Here is a 19245-nt window from a genome sequence, read left to right as displayed (position 1 = left end):
GTTGGGTGACTTTCAGGAAAGGGAAGGGGAATAGACAGGAAGAGAAGAGCACCCCTGTGGCCGTTCCCATCAATAATAAGTATACCGCTTTGGATACTGTTGGTGGGGATGACCTACCAGGGACAAGTTGCAGTGGTTATGTCTCTGGCAGCTAGACTGAACCCTCAGCTCAGAAAGGAAGGAAGGAACAGTGGAGAGCCGTGGTGATAGGGGATTCGATAGTTAGGGGGACATATAGGAGCTTCTGTGGAAGAGACCGAGAATCCCGGATGGTCTGTTGCCTCCCTGGTGCCAGGGTCCGCGAAATCTCGGATCGAGTGCTCAGTATTCTCAAGAGGAAGGGTGAATATCCGGATGCTGTGGTCCATGTAGGGACCAAGGACATGGGTAGGAAGACTGAGGATGTCCTGAAAGGTGAGTTTAGGGAGCGAGGTGCCAAGGCAAAGGACAGGACCTCCAGGATTGCAATCTCTGAATTGCTTCCAGTGTCACGTGCAAGTGGGTTTAGAAATAGTAAGATAGTGCAGATCAACACCTGGCTGAAGGCATGGTGCAGGAGGGAGGGCTTCAGACTTATAGATAATTGGGCAGTTTTCCAGAGAATGGTGGACCTGTTCCGGTGGGACGGTTTACATCTGAACTGGAGTGGGACAAATATTCTTGCAGGTAGGTTTGCTACTGAGGCTCCAGTGGATTTAAACTAGATATGAGGGGGAGGGGAACCAGAGTGTAGGGACAGATGTATGGGAGAAGGAAGAAAAAGAAGACAGTAAAGTTTTGTGTACTGTTAGAAATAAACAGAGAGGAAGAGGTGGAGAATTTATTACATGCACTTATTTTAATGCTAGGAGCATTTTAATTAAGGTGGATGAGCTTAGAGCGTGGATTGATACCTGGAAATATGATGTTGTAGCTGTTAGTGAAACATGGCTGCAGGAGGGGTGTGATTGGCAACTAAATATTCCTGGATTTCGTTGCTTCAGGTGTGGTAGAATCGGAGGATCAAGAAGAGGAGGTGTTGCGTTGCTTGTCAGAGAAAATATTAGAGAGGTGCTCTGGCAGGATAGATTAGAGGGCTCGTCTATGGAGACAATTGGGGTGGAATTGAGGAATGGGAAATGTGTAGTAACACTTATAGGGGTGTATTATAGACCACCTAATGGGAAGCGAGAATTGGAGGAGCAAATTTGGAAGGAGATAGGAGATATTTGCAGGAAGGACAGGGTAGTGATTGTGGGAGATTTAAATTTTCCACACATAGACTGGGAATTCCATACTGTAAATGGGATGGATGGGTTGGAGTTTCTAAAATGTGTGTAGGACAGGTTTTCTTTTGCAGCAATACATAGAGGTAACACCTAGAAAAGGAGCAGTGTAGGATCTTCTGTTAGGGAATGAAATAGGTCAGGTGACAGAGGTATGTGTTGGGGAGCACTTCGGGTCCAGTGATCACAATGCCATTAGTTTCAATATAATTATGGAGAAGGATAGGACTGGACCAAGGGTTGAGATTTTTGATTGGAGGAAGGCTAACTTTAAGGAGATGCGAAAGGATTTAGAAGGAGTGGATTGGGACAATTTATTTTATGGGAAGGATGTAATAGAGAAATGGCTGTCATTTAAAGGTGAAATTTTGAGGGTACAGAATCGTTTATGCTCCTGTTAGGTTGAAACGAAAGGTTAAATGTTTCAGAGAGCCATGGTTTTCAAGGGATATTGGAAAATTGGTTAGGAAAAAAAATATCTACAATATATATAGGCATCATGGAATCATGGCATCATGTGATCGAGGAATATAAAGAATGTAAGAAGAATCTTAAGAAAGAAATTAGAAAAGCTAAAAAAAGATACGAGGTTGCCTTGGCAAGTAAGGTGAAAATAAATCCGAAGGGTTTCTACAGTTATATTAATAGCAAAAGGATAGTGAGGGATAAATTCGGTCCCTTAGAGAATCAGAGTGGACAGCTATGTGTGGAGCCGAAAGAGATGGGGGAGATTTTGAACAATTTCTTTTCTTCGGTATTCACTAAGAAGAATGATATTCAACTGTGTAAGGTAAGGGAAACAAGTAGGGAAGTTATGGAAACTATGACGATTAAAGAGAAGGAAGTACTGGCGCTTTTAAGGAATATAAAAATGGAAAAATCTCCGGATCCTGACAGGATGTTCCCTCGGACGTTGAGGGAGGTTAGTGTAGAAATAGCAGGGGCTCTGACAGAAATATTTCAAATATCATTAGAAACGGAGATTGTGCCGGAGGATTGGCGTATTGCTCATGTGGTTCCATTGTTTTAAAAGGGTTCTAAGAGTAAGCCTAACAATTAAAGTCCTGTCAGTTTGACGTTAGTGGTGGGTAAATTAATGGAAAGTATTCTTAGAGATGGTATATATAATTATCTGGATGGCCAGGGTCTGATTAGGAACAGTCAACATGGATTTGTGCGTGGAAAGTCTTGTTAGACAAATCTTATTGAATTTTCTTACGAGGTTACGAGGAATGTTGACGAGGGTAAAGCAGTGGATGTTGTCTATATGGACTTCACTAAGGCCTTTGACAAGTTTCTGCACGGAAGTTTAGTTAGGAAGGTTCAATCGTTAAGTATTAATTTTGAAGTAGTAAAATGGATTCAACAGTGGTTGGATGGGAGATGCCAGAGAATAGTGGTGGATAACTGTTTGTCAAGTTGGAGGCCGGTGACTAGTGGTGTGCCTCAGAGATCTGTACTGGATCCAATGTTTTTTGTTATAGACATTAATGTTCTGGATGATGGGGTGGTAAATTGGATTAGTAAATATGCAGATGATACTAAGGTATGTGGCGTTGTGGATAATGAAGTAGGTTTTCAAAGTTTGCAGCGAGATTTAGGCCAGTTAGAAGAGTGGGCTCCAACACCATCACACTGAGCACGGGGGCTCACCAGGGCTGCGTGCTCAGTCCACTGCTGTTCACTCTGCTGACCCATGACTGTGCTGCAACACACAGCTCGAACCATATTATCAAATTCGCCGATGAAACGGCCGTGGTAGGTCTCATCAGCAAGAACCACGAGTCAGCTTACAGAGAGGAGGTGCAGCGGCTAACGGACAGGTGCAGAGCCAACAACCTGTCTCTTAATGTGAACAAAACAACAGAGATGGCTGTTGACCTCAGGAGAGCACAGAGCGACCACACAGTTACAAAGTCTGTCCGTAAGGCAGGAGGGAGAGGAGATTGTATGAAGGGTGCGTGGAGTCCATCACAATGCTTTGACTTTACGGGTGCAGCGTGTGATGTAAATGTCTGTAATGGCGGGAAGTGAGACCCTGATGATCTTCTCAGCTGACTTCACTATCCACTGCAGGATCTTGTGATCCGAGACGGTGCAGTTCCCGAACCAGGCAGTCATGCAGAGGCTCAGGATGCTCTCGGTACATCCGCTGTAGGATATGCTGAGGACGGGGGTGAGAGATGGACTGTTCTCAGCCTTCGCTGAAAGTAGAGACAGTGCTGTGCTTTCTTGGCTATGGAGCTGGTGTTGAGAGACCAGGTGAGATTCTCCGTCAGGTGAACAACAAGAAATTTGGTGTTCTTAACGATCTCTACCAAGGAGCCATCTATTTTCAGCGGGGGTGGTCGCTCCGTGCCCTCCTGAAGTCAACAACCATCTCTTTTGTTTTGTTCACATTCAGAGACAGGTTGTTGGCTCTGCACCAGTCCGTTAGCCGCTGCCTCTCCTCTCTGTAAGCTGGCTCATCGTTCTTGCTGATTAGACCCACAACGGTCGTATCATCGGCGAAGCTGATAATGTGGTTCGAATTGTGTACTGCTGCACAGTCGTGGGTCAGCAGAGTGAACAGCAGTGGAGTGGGCACGCAGCCCTGGTGAGCCCCCGTGCTCAGGTTGATAATGTTGAAGGTGCTGCTCCGTATCTGGACTGACTGAGGTCCCCCAGTCCGTCCGCATCTTGTATACCTCTTTCAAGTCACGTCTCATCCTACTCCCTCCAAAGAGAAAACTGCTCTCTTCCTCAACATGTCCTCACAAGACATGCTCTATGAAGTTTAAAGTTCAATGTAAATATACTGTCAATGTTTACACGTGTCATCACATACTACCCTAAGATTCATCTTCTGTTTGTTGTTCGTAGTAAATACGTGTGGTTCCATGGTGTAATGGTGAGCACTCTGGACTCTGAATCCAGTGATCCGAGTTCGAGTCTCGGTGGAACCTGTTTCTTGAATTATACAATTATCTGTGACAATTTTAGTCAGTCCTCCATGAGAGAGCGCATCAATCGCGAGACCAATCCTTTGTGTCTGAAGGCCCTGCAGAAGGACTGAGTACGAGCTGTTGCTGTACAGAGCTCCGTGATACTGAGGGAGGATACGTTCGAAATTCGAAGACATACGTGATAACTGTAGTTTATATTATTTAAGAAATATATGTTATTTCAGAAAGTTTTTATTTTCCTGTTGGCGTCATGTTATTTTTATTGGGTGGGGGGGGTGGGGCTGGTTTGGATTTGAAGTCTAATATTCCTGTTGGCGTTTTCAGGTGTGAGTGATTATAGCAGATGAATGTATGGCTGAGGAGCTGGTGAAGGGGCAGGGTTTCAAAATTCTGGATCATAGATTCATGAAGTCATAGAAAAGTATAGCACAGAAACAGGCCCTTTGTTCCATTTAGTCCGTGCTACATCATTTAAGCTGAATACTCCCATCGACCTGCCCTGGAGCCATATCGCTCCATACCCCTACCATGCACGCACCTATCCGAACTTCTCTTAAATATTGAAATCAAACTTGCATGCAACACTCATTCTGGCAGCTCGTTCCAACACTCTCACAACCATCTGAGTGAAGAATTTTCCTTTCCTGTTCTGCGTAAACTTTCACCTTTCACCCTTAACTCATGCTCTCTGGTTGCTGTCCCTCCCTCCCCCCGTGGAAAAAGCCCACTTGCATTTACCCAATCACTGGGACTTCATCTGTGCAGGGGTGATCTATACCAAAGGGATGGTTTGCATCTTCACTGGAAGGGGGTGGTGGTCAGTATCCTGAGGTTCTTCGCTGTTTCTTATCACACGTCTTCTGGCAAACGATCATCGCAATTGGCAAACAAGAGAAAATCAACAGATGCTGGAAATTCAAGCAACAAACACAAAATACTGGACGAACTCTGCATGCCAGGCTGCATCTATGGAAAATAAAAGTATTTCTTCCATAAGTACTGCCTGGCTTGCTGAGTTCTTCCAACAATTTGTGTGGGTTAATCATCGCAAGTAATATCCTGTAGCTTCCCTTTGGAACTGAAGAAAATTCGATGTGGCTGAACCGAGGCGAGGCGGCGGATCCTTTGCTGAGAGCGAGGAGGACACAAGCTTCGATTGATGTCAGCGTCGTGCTGAAGGCCAAATGGAGGTGACGAGGTTCGGGCAAAATTGCGACTGGGTTTTACTTTGGTAACAATGTTAGATCTGTGAATGGAGCACTGGACTGAACTGCCCCGAGAAATTACACTTGCAAATGGAACTGTTTTGAACGATGGCATGACATTCTTATAATGGACTGCATGAATCCTAATCTCTGAAGCTACTTCATGTGGATGGGCTTGGTCTATTATTGCAACTACGGGGTAATTGATCAGATTTAGGTAACTGTACGTACAATACCTATCTCACCAGTAATATCACAACTTCTGTTGATGGCGCTGACACAGTCGACTGGCAGGCCTACTGTATTTATTGTCCCAGGGTATAAATGGTGTATCTAGTCTGAACAAACATTGTCAAGGGGTTATTACAATTTGTCTTATGCAGTACCAAATATATACCATCTGCCAGCGTTGAAGGATGAAGGAGACTGAGCAACGTTACTGGATTGTAGTGTTCCTTTTCTGGGACCGTGGATAGGCAGAGAAAGCCAGAGAAAGCAGGATCTCCCAGTGGTCACACATTTAATTCCACGTCCCATTGTCCAGCAGAGAAAGTAAGATCTCCCAGTGGCCACACATTATATTTCCACGTCACGTTGTCCGGCAGAGAAATCAGGATCTCCCAGTGGCCAAACATTTTAATTCCACGTCCTGTTCCCATTCTGATATGTCTATCCATGTCCTCCTCTACTGTCAAGATGAAGCCACACTCAGGTTAGAGAAACAACACCTCATATTCCATTTGGGTAGCCTCCAACCTGGTGGAATGAACATTGATTTCTCTAACTTTCGTAAATGCCCCTCCTCCCCTTCTTACCCCATCCCTGATTAATTTATTCACCCCTCCTTTGATTCTCTCTCTGCCCATCACTCTTTGTCTATTCTCCATCTCCCTCTGGTCCTCTCCTCCCCTTTCTTTCTCCGTAGGCTTCTTGTACCAAGATTGTTTCCCTCTCCAGCTCTGTATCCCTTCTGTCAATCACCTTTCCAGCTCTTAGATTCACCCCACTCCCTCCTGTCTTCTTCTATAATTTTGTATTTTCCACTCCCCCTCCTACTTTCAGATCTCTTACTAACTTTTCTTTCAGTTAGTCCTGACGAAGGGTCTCGGCCTGAAACGTTGACAGTGCTTCTTCCTATAGATGCTGCCTGGTCTGCTGCGTTCCACCAGCATTTTGTGTGTGTTGCCAGTGTAAACTGTGTCCGCCACACTTCTCTCCGGGATCCTGCAACAGCCGCTCTTTGTAAAGCTGTCCGACTCCGTTTCCTGCAAAAACAAACACGAGGAGACTGGGACTAAACATGGATTTCCCCCTGGTATGGGGAGAAGAGGTAGCAATGCACCTCACCGGAAGTTCCTTCCCACTCCGCCTTCACCGCCCTACGTATCCCAGCCCGTGAATAGCTTCTTTTTACCCACTCACTCCGCATTCCGTGTTCATTCGCTATTACACTCCGCCTCTTTCTCGCAACCGCATCTCTGGAGTCAGTGCCTATCACCGAGCCTGTCTGTAGAGCTGCTCCCAGAGGGATACGCTGCTGGTGAAAGGAGTACATCAGTTGTGTCCTACACCCGGCCCAGGAGCTCTCTATTCCCGGCTGCTGTAAATCGCTCCCGGGCATGCGTTCTGCTGTCCTGTCAATCAGGTCATGCTCTCATGTTTGAATGACGTCATAGAGCGAAACATCGCTCCTCCTTCCCTCAGTTCCCTTTCCGAGCATCTATTCGGAGGGTCCGAGGCTGCGGGAGGGTCAGGGTGGATTTAAACCGGGCATTAAACGCATTGCCCACTTGGCATCGTTCTTTAAAAAGTGTTTCAGCTGTTCTCCCTGCATTCTACAGTCACTCGGACACACTGAGGGAATCGGTATGAGTGCTGGGAAATGTGTGAGTTTATATCTCAGAGCAACAGCCCCTATTTAATGTTTCGGAGTGACGGAATCGGTCACCGAGTGTAAAGCCGAACGGTGCTCAATTACTGACTCGTTGATGGATTACTAGAGAAAAGGTGCTGAACACAACGTTCTCGATAAACACTCCCGTCCCGGGCTATCTGCCGACTGGGTTGCTTCATATTTTAAATGACCACTTCAACACAGTTTTGTTTTATTCAAAATATTCTCTTGTATCTCCAGTTTTCATTTCCAGCAGGTAAACGGTCTCCGCGTCAACGAATCGAACCCTAGTCTACCGATTGATTGGAGGGGAGATTAACCACCACACTAATGTGGAATAAAGGAGGGTATGAAATCTGTCACACGGATTAAAAACAAGAGAAAATCTGCGGATACTGGAAATCAAAGTAATGCATACAAAATGCTGGAGGAACTCAGCAGTCCAGGCGGCATCAATGGAAAATAGTAAACAGTCGACGTTTCTGTCTGAGATCCTTCATCAGGGCGATCATACGGATGTCAGGGTATAGGAGAGCTCACAGAGTCACTTTGATGTCTGTTGAGTGTAGAGCAGGCGCCTTTCACCCATCCGCTCTCACTGTGTGACTAGAGGGGTCTCAGGATTCTTTAGCGATTCAGTGACTTACTGTGTACAATGACAGGACAAAGGAAGGGCTCCCATTAGCGTCCAACTGCCTGTTCTTTCAATTGTTTGAAACATTTATAATCAGGATTTGATGTTCCTTTCGATGCCGCGTGAGGCAGGGAACCATTTCTATCCCCAACTCTCTCAAGAGTTGATTCTCCCTGCAGTCCGATCCCAGAGTGTTTTGTTCCTCCGGTCTGTCGGAACGTAGCGTCATCCATTGGTCGGAATAGGAACTGCAACGCAGTGAGGAATGACCCTTTGGAAAGCAGCTCAGAAACTGATGATCGAGTTACAGAACTGAATCTTATAGCAAAGGAGACGGTTCACTACCCGAATCTCCACTCAATCATGAGCCGATTGTGGTATCGTGGTGAGCATAGCTGCTTCCCAACCAGTGGACATGAGTTCGATTCTCAGACATTTAAAAAGCTACAATTTCAGACTATAAAAATAACCTCTTTCAGAGCGGTATGTACATAGAACTCATGGGATCAAGTAGGCCACTCACGCTGGGCAAATTTCAGTGAGTCTAAGCGTTTTATTCATTATCATTCACTGTAATAGATCAGAGATTGAATTCGCATCCTTCATCTGGGATGAAACCAACTGGACTCCGACTGAATGATCGAGGACCCCAAATTAAGTGAAAAACACAACATTAGTCTCGGCAAGTCCGTTAGTTCCAAGGACTCGGCTCGAGGAAACACACACTTTCTGGTCAAATCGAACAGACAGATGTCTGACCAAAGACACCCGCATCCCGGATATTCTCTCCTTTCCCCTCTTCCATCGGGCAGAAAGCACAAAAGCCTGAAAGAACGTATCACAGTCTCATCGATAGTTTCTGTCCCGCTGTTTTGTCTACTGAATCGTTTCTCAGTACGATAAGGCGGACGTTTGACCTCACAATCCACCTCGGTATGATGCTTTACCTTGTGCGATCTCAATGCACTGTGTAATGAATTCATCCCTATGAATAGTATGAACGGAGAAGATTTTCACTGTATATCGGCACGTGTCTGAAATATAACAGTTCAAATTCCCATCGCGGCAGCAGTAGGGAGCCCCGGCCTCCGTTCAGCGCAGCGTTTCCCAGCTGGCAATGAAACACAACAAAGTAGAAACATCTGCCGGGTCATCAGCCGCCAACCTTTCCGTTAACAGCCGAACGCGCTCACCGATGCGACGCAGGGTGTATTTTTCTCGCACAGGTGTAAAAACTCTGAATAAAACACCAAGTATAAACCGTAGTCAATGAAGTAGGATCCCAGTAAGATTAACCGTTTACTGTTCACTCTTCCACACCAACGTATGTTGAAAACTGCTGATAAAAGGATACAAAATATATACAGTATTTGTTTCCTTCCTGGCATCACATTTACATCATAAATACTTGCAAAACTACAAACTATATTACATTAAAATACAACATACAGTCAGAATCTGCCTACGCCATCAGCTAACTTTAAATACTTCAACACAAACTATCCGCAACTCTTTAAATAACAAAGAACGTAAACTTTATCAACCGTCATTACTTTTAACAGAATCAGCGTTAACATTTTTACTTCAACATATCGATTATCTTGTGAACTTACGGCGTTGCTTCTATGATGTTTCTTAGTGCGTAGAATCAAACTTTTCTCGCGTTGATCCTGCACACACAGGCCCCCTCCTTGCCGTTTCTCCAAACCGGTTTTTCCCACAAGACGCGGCGAAACCGGGTGTGGCGTCATTGCATGCCGCGATACCTCACAGCTAATGAATTCACTTTCAACAACCGTAACTTTAACTAGAAAATAATTGCAAATGAATTACTAAAGCGAAAATGTAATAAACTAAACGAATACCTTAAGGGCAAGACACAGGGGCAAGTTTTGAGGAAAGTAGGAATAAATAGTTCAATTCTGTGTTGTAGAACGTGACCAACAATCGCTGCTGGCCTGGACCCGGTTTTTCACAGTCCAAATGACCGGTATGCATCAGAGAGTCACGGACAATATCAAACAGAAAATGTTGGAAATACACAGTCGTCAGGACTCGAAGCTGCAGGAGGAAATCCGAATGGATCCCGGGTGCATCGCCAGACAAATCGGCCATGACTACATGCTCCCCACTGATTTCCCTTCCGGTGTTTATCCAAGCGGAAGAGGTGCTGCGCCTGTCCATTCACCTCCTCCCACAATTTCCGGGTCGCAAGAAGTCCTTCCAGGTGAGGAAATAGTTCAGCTGTGAGTTTGCCTGGGCCATCTATTGTATCGGGTGTTCCCAATACGGCTTCATCTTCGATTGCGAGACGCAAGATGGATTGGGGTAGCATTTTGTCGAGCAACATTGCTCCGTCCGCAACGAGCAGGATTTCCCAATGGTCAAACATTTTAACCGCACTGCCAATTCCTATTCTGACATGTTGGTCCATGGATTCCTCTACTGTCACGATGAAGCCAGTCTCGGGATGAAGAAGCAGCACTTCATATTCCGTCTGGGTAGAGTTCAATCTGATAGAATAAACATCGATTTATCTAACTCTGTAATTTCTCCTTTCTCCTCTCTTTGTTTTAAATTTCCATTTAGGGTTCACTTTTGCGTCTTCACTTTTCCTCACACGTCTACCGTCTCCCTCTAGTCACCCCGCCCCTGCAATCTAATTTCTACCTTTGAAACCTTTTTCTTTTCCACCAATCACCACCCAGCCTCTCATTTATTTCCCATTTCCCAAAATATCAACCTCTTGTTCTTAACTGACCACCTATCATCTCCCAGTTTTCAATCTCCCCTTTCCCCAACATATCTACCTTCCGTCCTCACCTGGCCTCATCTATCGTCTTTTAGCTTCTACTCTTTTTCTTCCCCCACCTTCTTATTCTGACTTCCTTCCACTTCCTTTCCAGTACTGATGAAGGAACACGGCCTGACACTTCAATTTTTTATTCCTCTCCATAGATGCTGAGGTCCTCCAGAGTTTTGTGTGCGTTACGCTGATTCTTGTGCCAAAAAATTCCCATCTTCGATCGTCGCCCACCTGATCTTTGATTTCGTTTTTCTCCGCCCTCCTTTCATTACTATAGTCCACTGTGCTGGACGTTTCCCACAGTTTTGTTGTTCATATAACATAGAAATAAAAGTCCCGATTATAACAGTCACAGTCACTCACTGGGTCTCATCAGATTCTTGGCTTTTCCTTTGACCGATCACGTTCGCCCACTTTGTCTGAAACTGAAAAATACCTTATTTTCTCTCTTTCCCAGTGGTGACGAATGGGTCTCCTCCTGAAGTATTAAATTCGTTTCCCTTTGTACAAATGTGACCGACATGCGTGAACTTCGCAGTGGAGCAGCAAGTCCTTGCTTTATTTAACTTGCATGTTGATGTGAACAAGAAGTGAAACATCCCGGCTCCTGGGTACAGAAAACATCCCGGAGAGTCACGGTGAGATCCGTGAGGCCGCCAGCGGCCACTAGAGGGCACCAACGGGTCAGGGTCCTGTGTTGCAGCGCACAACACTTCGAACTACAAAGTAATTTCATTAACAAAGCACAAATACGCTACCATTAGATGCGTTTCCTTGCGGGGATTTACAGTAAGTGCAAAGAAACAGAAAATAATCAATGAAAGAGCGCACATAAGACGGACAATCAATGTAGAAAACATAACAGACTGTGAAAATACAAAAACGTAAAATAAAAATAATAATATAAAGTTAACCAATGGCGGAGCATCCCTCCATGGAAAACATCTCCATGATCTGAGCGGACAACATGTGAAGAAGGAAACGTGGAACGCTTGGCTCAGAGTTGGAGATCTCTTCCCAGAAACAGAGGGGTTCCTTGTGGCATTACTGGGCCAGCTGGTTAACCGAAAAATATTAGAAATACATAATAAACGTCTTACAAATTAATGACGATAAATGCCGAAAATGACAAGAGTCACCAGGAACAATCCAACACATTACAGGATTGATCAGCAGTTTAACTCATTCTGATTACTTACACAGGGACAATCAATTGACAAGCATCAGTCACCAAAATCTTGCTTTAAAATACAAACTCATAAAAGACACCACACCCTACTATAAATACAAACCTGTTCTAGATTAGGGTCAGAGTCCTACACATTAATTTTTGTCTGATCCATTGTCACAGATAGGACAATCCATAATAACCGTCTGAATATATAATATTACAGGATAAAAAAAGAGTAACGATGTATATAATCGATATAGCCATTGCAAACACACATAACGTACAATAATTAACAAGTGAAAAGTACCAAAAATATGCTGAATTAAAAGAAGAAATTGAAAAACTATCGAGCATGAACAGGGTGTAGATTGTCCCAATGGTAATATCAACAACAACTATCAGCAATCTACCTTCCTTTACCTTCCTTTTAGTTGATCCTGTACTAAAAGCGGGAATTGCTAGAAGTATTCAGCAGATCTGTTAGCGTCTGTGAATAGAGAAACCGAATTCACGTTCAGTTTGATAACCTTTCACCGGGAAATCAGTACACTGAATTGGATAAATGGAATCCCAGTCAGAGCAGAGCAATAACTCTTATACATGGTCTTCCTATCTTTTTCTCCAGTCCTGATGAAGGGTCTCGGCCGGAAGCGTTGAGTATGCTCTGTTACATAGATGCCGTCTAGCCTGCTAAGTTCCTCCAACATTTTGTGTGTGATGATTATTTTCTCTCTTTCCCAGTTGTGACGAACCGGCAAGAAATCTCTTCTCCTTTCTGCAAACGTTGCCTACCCACTGCGTGTTCCCAACATTCCTCTGTTTTTATACAAGACAAGCCTTTATACTGCAGAGAATAGATGACATTAAGATAACTCAATGCACAATTGGTTAATCGTTCCAGCCAAATAGAAACCTCTGCAAAAAGTGAAAAAGGATAACAGATTAAAGTACAATCCAGCCGAAAACCAGTGGATTTCCTTGAATCTACCAATGAAGGGATGATCTCGTGTTTTAAAGCGCACTGACGGAAAATTGTTGTTAGGAACAGTTAGCATAGCAGAGGATGGTTTCGATCCATCGACCTCTGGGTTATGGGCCCAGCACGCTTCCGCTGCGCCACTCTGCTTTGGAAAAAACAATATTGTTCTTCCATGAATGATGTGAAACCTCTTGCGTTAGTGTGTGTGTGAGTTGGTGTGGATGTGTGTTTTCGCGTATGTGTGTATGTCTGGGTCTTTGTTTGCTTTCTGTATCTGTGTCTGTCTGTGTTTGTTTCTGTCTATGTCTGTGTCGGCGTCTGCATATGTTTAGGTCTTATCTGTGTCTGTACATGTCTGGGTCTGAGTCTCTGTCTGTATATGTCTGGGTTTCCGTCTGTGTCTGTCCATGTTGCATCAATTCCATCTTTCCCCCTTATTCATACCCACTTACTTCACTTTCGGTTGGTAATTCCTTGCTTTACCTCGTTCTGTCTCCACTTTCGTTTCTTTCTTCCTTACCTTCTGGATCCCCCAGTTATTCTCTCTGTATCGTTCAAGCTTTATCCCATCTTTCACCCCGATATTTCACCAGTGTATGTGGTTTATCCTTTTTAATTGTTAACATGGACAATTCATCCCTCTGCTTATAAAAAAACGACATTTTGAACCACACTCGGGTGTCACTACGTTGAATATAGAGGTCCCATTAACGTTCCCATCCTGTCCTGATCATTGAATAAATGTTGGAATTCCAAGTTCAAACAGAAGTTCACCTCGTCTCCCTGCGAACGGAACTCGCGGATTTAGATGCTGATCAGGTTTCCGCATCGCAAGCACCTCCCTTAAACAATCCCTTCACCGGGATTTTGTCAGATCATAAGACCATAATACATAGGAACAGAGATCGGTCATTCATCTCATCGAGTCTGCTCCGCCTTTCTATCATGGCTGATCCCGGTTCCCACTCAACCCCATACACTTGCCTCCACCGCAGTCTGCGGCTGAGCATTCCACAGACTTGTTACTCTGGCTAAATAGACGATCCTCCTTACCTCCGTCTAAAAGGTCGCCGCTCAATTTTGAGGCTGTGCCCTCTAGTTCTGGACACCCCCACCATAGGAAACATCCTCCCCACGTCCACCTTATCCTGGTCTTTCAACATTCAGTAGGTTTCAATGAGAATTATAATTGTTGCTCTGATGTTCAGAACATCACGGCCGAGCTTTCGTCCCTTCCCTAAATGTGCGGGTGTTTTTAGAATTCACCTGCCGAGGACTGATATACAGCAAGGAACCATTCTAAACTGTCCCACGTGTCACAGGCTTATCCCGGCGTCTCAACGACGGCAATGGACAGCCAACCATAGTGCTGGAAATTTCTTCTTCTGGGATTTTCTGCCCAGTTTTCAAACTTCACAAACAACAGTGTTTGAATGCTGGGTTTGAACCCTGGACTTCACACATGCGCTCCTCTCTGAGCTACGTCTCCAGTGTCAAATGAACGATGATTTCTTCTGTCTGACACTCTGATCACAAAGGATGGACGTTGAAAGATAGAAAATAGAAGTCGGTTATGGTTATTCGGCTTTTCGAGACAATTCCACCATTCATTTTGATCCTGGTGGCTCGTATAACCTCAGTTTCTGTTCCCAATCACTACGCACGCCCTTTGATCCCTTCTCTATATGAAGATATATCTGACCTCTCCTCAAGTTATTCTTATTGTGGGGAGCTGTGTCAGGGAGAAAAGAGGACGTGACTGTCTGACGGTCACACACCACTGACCTGTACAATTTAAGGACTTTAAGGCAAAGAGCAGCAACAGGCTTTTTTAAATCAAAGTATTATTTTAAAAGTCCGACGTAAAGACGGATGAAGTAAATATTTCACCAAACACCAAAGGTCAATAAATCAGCCAGCTCTGATAAGTTCATTGAGGGTCTGGGGCTTGTGTTACAGCCAGCTGTCACCAGAGGGCACTGAGAAGCTGGGTTTTGTGTTATAGCCACCAGCCACCAGAGGGCACCGAGGAGCTGGGCCCAATGTAACCGCTGCAACATGTGTAGGTTGCAGGACAAACGTTATATATACTGGTGGCAAATGAGAGTTTGTATTGGTTGCATGTTCCATGTTCTGTCCATTCATGTCATCGCAAACTGCATGCAAAGAATGGCAAGTGGTGGTAGTATTCTATTTTATATATATATGGTTATCGCTTTTAATAAATAAAATAGGAGCACACAGAACAGACAACAAAATCTGCAGGATTTCCAGAGGCTATGAGTGACCTCGACCACTGATGTTCTGTCTAGCAGCGCAAGGTTTTGATATATTGCGCCACAGTGACATCCTGAAAGAAATTGGAATAAATCGACTTTCCTTGGTTTAGATACGATGACCAGAGATTGGTGTTTGCAGCGGTTCTTTTACAATCTGTGTCCATGAGACGGATCAGAGATTCATGAAGAATATAAAACAAAAAAGGAAGCGGGAGGTAATTGTCAGGATTCGACCCTAAGCAGAGACAACACAATCGATTTGTCGCACATCGTCTTAACCGCTCGGCCACGATAACTCTGTTCACATGTGACAGGGGTAGCATTGATCCAGAGTCAGAGAAACAGTAATGGTCTTGAAGTAAAAGCAGAAACTGCTGGAAATGCTCAGCATCTGTGAAAGGAGAAACAGAGCTCACGTTTTGATTGGTGACCTTTCACCCTAAATTCCATGGGGCAGTTGGGTTGTGAAAACCTCTATAATAGCGGGATAGGTTTTCATCATATCGCGATCAGAAACCCAAAGATCCCCATGTGGGCCTAGGCAGCAGGGATAAAGGCGTTTTCCGTTTCTCAGAAGTCCTGGAGAAGGCAGAGCCGGGCCTGATTCGTGTCACTCTGATCTACGTGCGCTGACGGAGCCTCCAATGGGCTCTCAATGACGGGGCGCCAGGACTTACAGCAATGATAAAGTCTGCAGGGTAGCAGGGCCGCCATCCCGGACTTGTTTCACTGTCCTCCTACCTTCTCCCATCAGATGCATTAGCACCACCTACTGTAATGGAGTATGAAGGAATGCTTGATGGGGATCAGATGCTACGTCCAAATCTATTTTAACTAAAACGTTCACAAGGGTCCTACACGACGTACCGTCCTTGCCTCTGGTGCCAGTATATCCTGCAAATTCCGCACCCCTGCTCCACCCATTAAATGCCTAAACAACTTCTCATGTTCCTAAGATTATCTGTGGCACGTCATGGTCACACATTCCAAGTCTCTGAGACATTACAAATATCATGCGACACCTTCCCATACTACCCAACTTTCTGCTATTTCCCAACCCCCAGGCAAACTACTGCAACAGGTGACTTCATGCTTTCCCATATAAACGATAATATCTACCTCAGACTTAGCAAGTGTCTGTTTAGCTGTAACATCTGCCCTTGATTACCCGAAACACCCACATGTGCAAGCACCTAAGAAAACTGAACAACTCTGGTGAGTGTACTTGGCCTTTTCTCGTTTGAGCGACGGATGATGAGAGGTGACCTGATGGAGCTGTGTAAGATGCTGATAGGCAGTGATCGTGTGGATAGCCAGTGTTTTTTTCCCCAGTTGTGAAATGGCTAACACAGGCGGCGGGAGGCATAGTTTTAATGTGCTTGGAAGTAAGTACAGTACGGATGTCGGGGGTAAGTTTTTCACGCAGAGAGTGGTGAGTGTATGGAGTGCACGGCCGGCAGCGGCGGTAGAGGCGGATACAATATGGTCTTTAAGAGCCTCTTAGATAAGTATATGGAGCTTAGAGAAATAGATGGCTATGGACTAGGGAAATTCTAGCCAGTTTCTAGAATTGGTTACATGTTCGGCGCAACATTATGGGCCGAAAGGCCGGTAATGTGCTGTAAATGTCTATTTTCTGTGTTCTGTGTTTTTCCCGCACACTTCGGAGCATATAGATTATAATACACTTCTATCAACAGATCAGCCATGGTCTTCTTAAAGACTTCGATTCCAAACTCTACAGTACCGAGTCTGTGCCTGGGCAGACATGTTGAACCCATTTCAGACTAATGATAATGGCCATAAATTCTGCTGTACGACAGACAACCTTTTCCCACCACTACATTAAACCAGGGGATAAATATCCTGAGGCAACCCGTTTATACTAACTGGGTTTTAGAACCATCTGTAAAGATAGGCTGTTACGGACTCAAGAACAATAAATATATGAGTGAGGCAGGGTTTTGTTAAAAAATAAAACGTTAATTAAAACACTGAGAAACAAACCCCCAAAAGTAAACAAATCACTAACGTAACCGGAAATCAGCTGCTGTGCGGCAGCTTAAACAGTTCTTAAAGCAATGTTGCAAAAACAGTTCTTCAAAGTAGTATTGCAAAAGTTCAAAATGCTTACAGTCCATTTAAGGGAGAGACATTTTAAGACGATTTAAATTCTCTTTCACGTCGTCTCGCCGCGGTTCCAAATCGAACTTTTCCCACGAAGAATATACGAAGATGGAAAAATGAAATGGCTTAAAGGCACTGACCTTTCCTTTACAAAACTGTTCCCAATCCTTTCTGCTATTCACAGGGGTTAACACGGGAACAGTCAACGAAATCCTTCCGAATGAGAATCAAACAAGGTCGAACCTGTTTGACCGTCGAAATCGACTTTCCTCGATCTTTTAACTCCCGAACTCCGATCTTCACTCTCCACTGATTCTCAACTAGCAGTATTATAAAGAAACTGCTGGCAATGACCTTTTAAACTTTAGGCATTAGGTAAAACTCCATCTTTCAACTACACTGCGTCATGATATTCAATCACGCAGTGGAATGAAGTAAACATGGCAAATCCAGCCACGAACTGCCCCTCCTCACAGGGAGGGGTCCTCTTTTTATACCCTGTAAAAAAAACTGTCACATGACCTCTACTGGCGGGAAAATAACGTCACTCCACCATCACTAGATCATTACCTCAAGTCCAGTATAGCTTCAACACCTGTCACGTGACAAGTACACCACTGTCACGTCACGGGTACGTAACAATGCAAAAAGGAAATATTACTGGCTGCCGTAAATGACCAGACGCCCTCTCACCTCCACAAGAGTTTGTTTATCCTCTAGTAATCTCAAATCTATTCCAACAGCTGGAAATGTCCATGATGGACCTCCTGGCCAGACCACTCGTCCAAAAATCCCCAAGACCATATTCCACCCATATTCTGTAAGTGTCTGCAGAAAACATTTATCAGCTCTGCTGGTATATTCCCAACAACCCATTGAAACAGATTTAGTCAGACGTGACATCCTCACCGATTAAGGAAGTCCAGTTTGCAAGGCTCATTTTTTCCCGCTCGGCATGTCAAGAGACATCTCGCCTTGTTTAACCTCCGATGCATCTCTAGCTGTGGTCGGGACTGCTCCACCACAGAGTCAAAGTGCACTGGTCTGTAGAACATCCGACCTGTATAAAACTGAACGAGCTGTCTCTCTATAAATGAAACAACCTGTATTAAAGGACAATAAATGTTCAACAGAACAGCCCTGGAGGAGCCATGGTCATGCCCAGTTTATGACCTGCTTATATTTATCCGCCAAAAACGTTATATAAAACTTTGCATATGTTCTCTACATTAGCCAACGCCCGATATATTTAAACACAGGAACTAGACAGTAAAAACTCATGCACTGTAAGGTGAATACAATCCGCACCATGTTTCAGAGTAAAACACACACATATTGATTTAGACACAGACAATTTAAAACCCAGTCCAAAGACCATTCCTCCATTGCTGTTAACACTGCTTGTTCAGACCTTACCACACAAACAGTATTGCAACCCCTTTTCCACAGACCCCATCATCTGCACATAAAGCCAAACTAAGCCCAGGCCCAACACCATGGATATATCATTAATCCTCAGATTAATCAATATTGGACAAATAACACCATCCTGGGTATGAGGCGTCTGCAAATTCTAATGACATTTCTTCACAACCCACCACCACTCTGAATGACTGGCCAAAGAAAACCAATACTTGTAAAACATACCACCAAAGTAAGGAGAGCGGCAGAATAATCTGTCAATCAGAGCAGCAAATGGGAAACCTGCAAATGATACAAATAATTCATGAAAAATTCTAGATCTACCATACGGACTCGTGCGAGCATCAATATGGACCCAGTGTTGCAGCAATTGGCTAACAACACAGCCATAGTCCATATGATACAAGTTTGGTCACCAAAGACCAAAGCTGGCAGAAAGCTGCAATGCGGCCTTTCAAAACTGAACAGCTTTAAACTTTCTGTTGGCTGAGAGGGGAGGCAGTTGTGCCATCATTGTC

General features: G+C 44.4%; 2 non-coding genes and 1 pseudogene across 2 annotated transcripts; 1 reads left to right on the top strand and 2 right to left on the bottom strand.

The window, feature by feature from the left end:
* The window catches only part of LOC140717792 (uncharacterized), an 819648-nt pseudogene that overhangs the window by 335336 nt on the left and 465067 nt on the right, over positions 1-19245 (bottom strand).
* On the top strand, positions 4139-4210 carry trnaq-cug (transfer RNA glutamine (anticodon CUG)). Its single transcript has one exon. It is a non-coding gene; the product is annotated as a tRNA-Gln (tRNA).
* On the bottom strand, positions 12975-13046 carry trnam-cau (transfer RNA methionine (anticodon CAU)). Its single transcript has one exon. It is a non-coding gene; the product is annotated as a tRNA-Met (tRNA).

Source organism: Hemitrygon akajei, chromosome 28, assembly GCF_048418815.1.
Source record: "Hemitrygon akajei chromosome 28, sHemAka1.3, whole genome shotgun sequence".
Classification (NCBI taxonomy): Eukaryota; Metazoa; Chordata; class Chondrichthyes; order Myliobatiformes; family Dasyatidae; genus Hemitrygon; species Hemitrygon akajei.
This window is presented reverse-complemented; position numbering and strand designations above follow the sequence as displayed.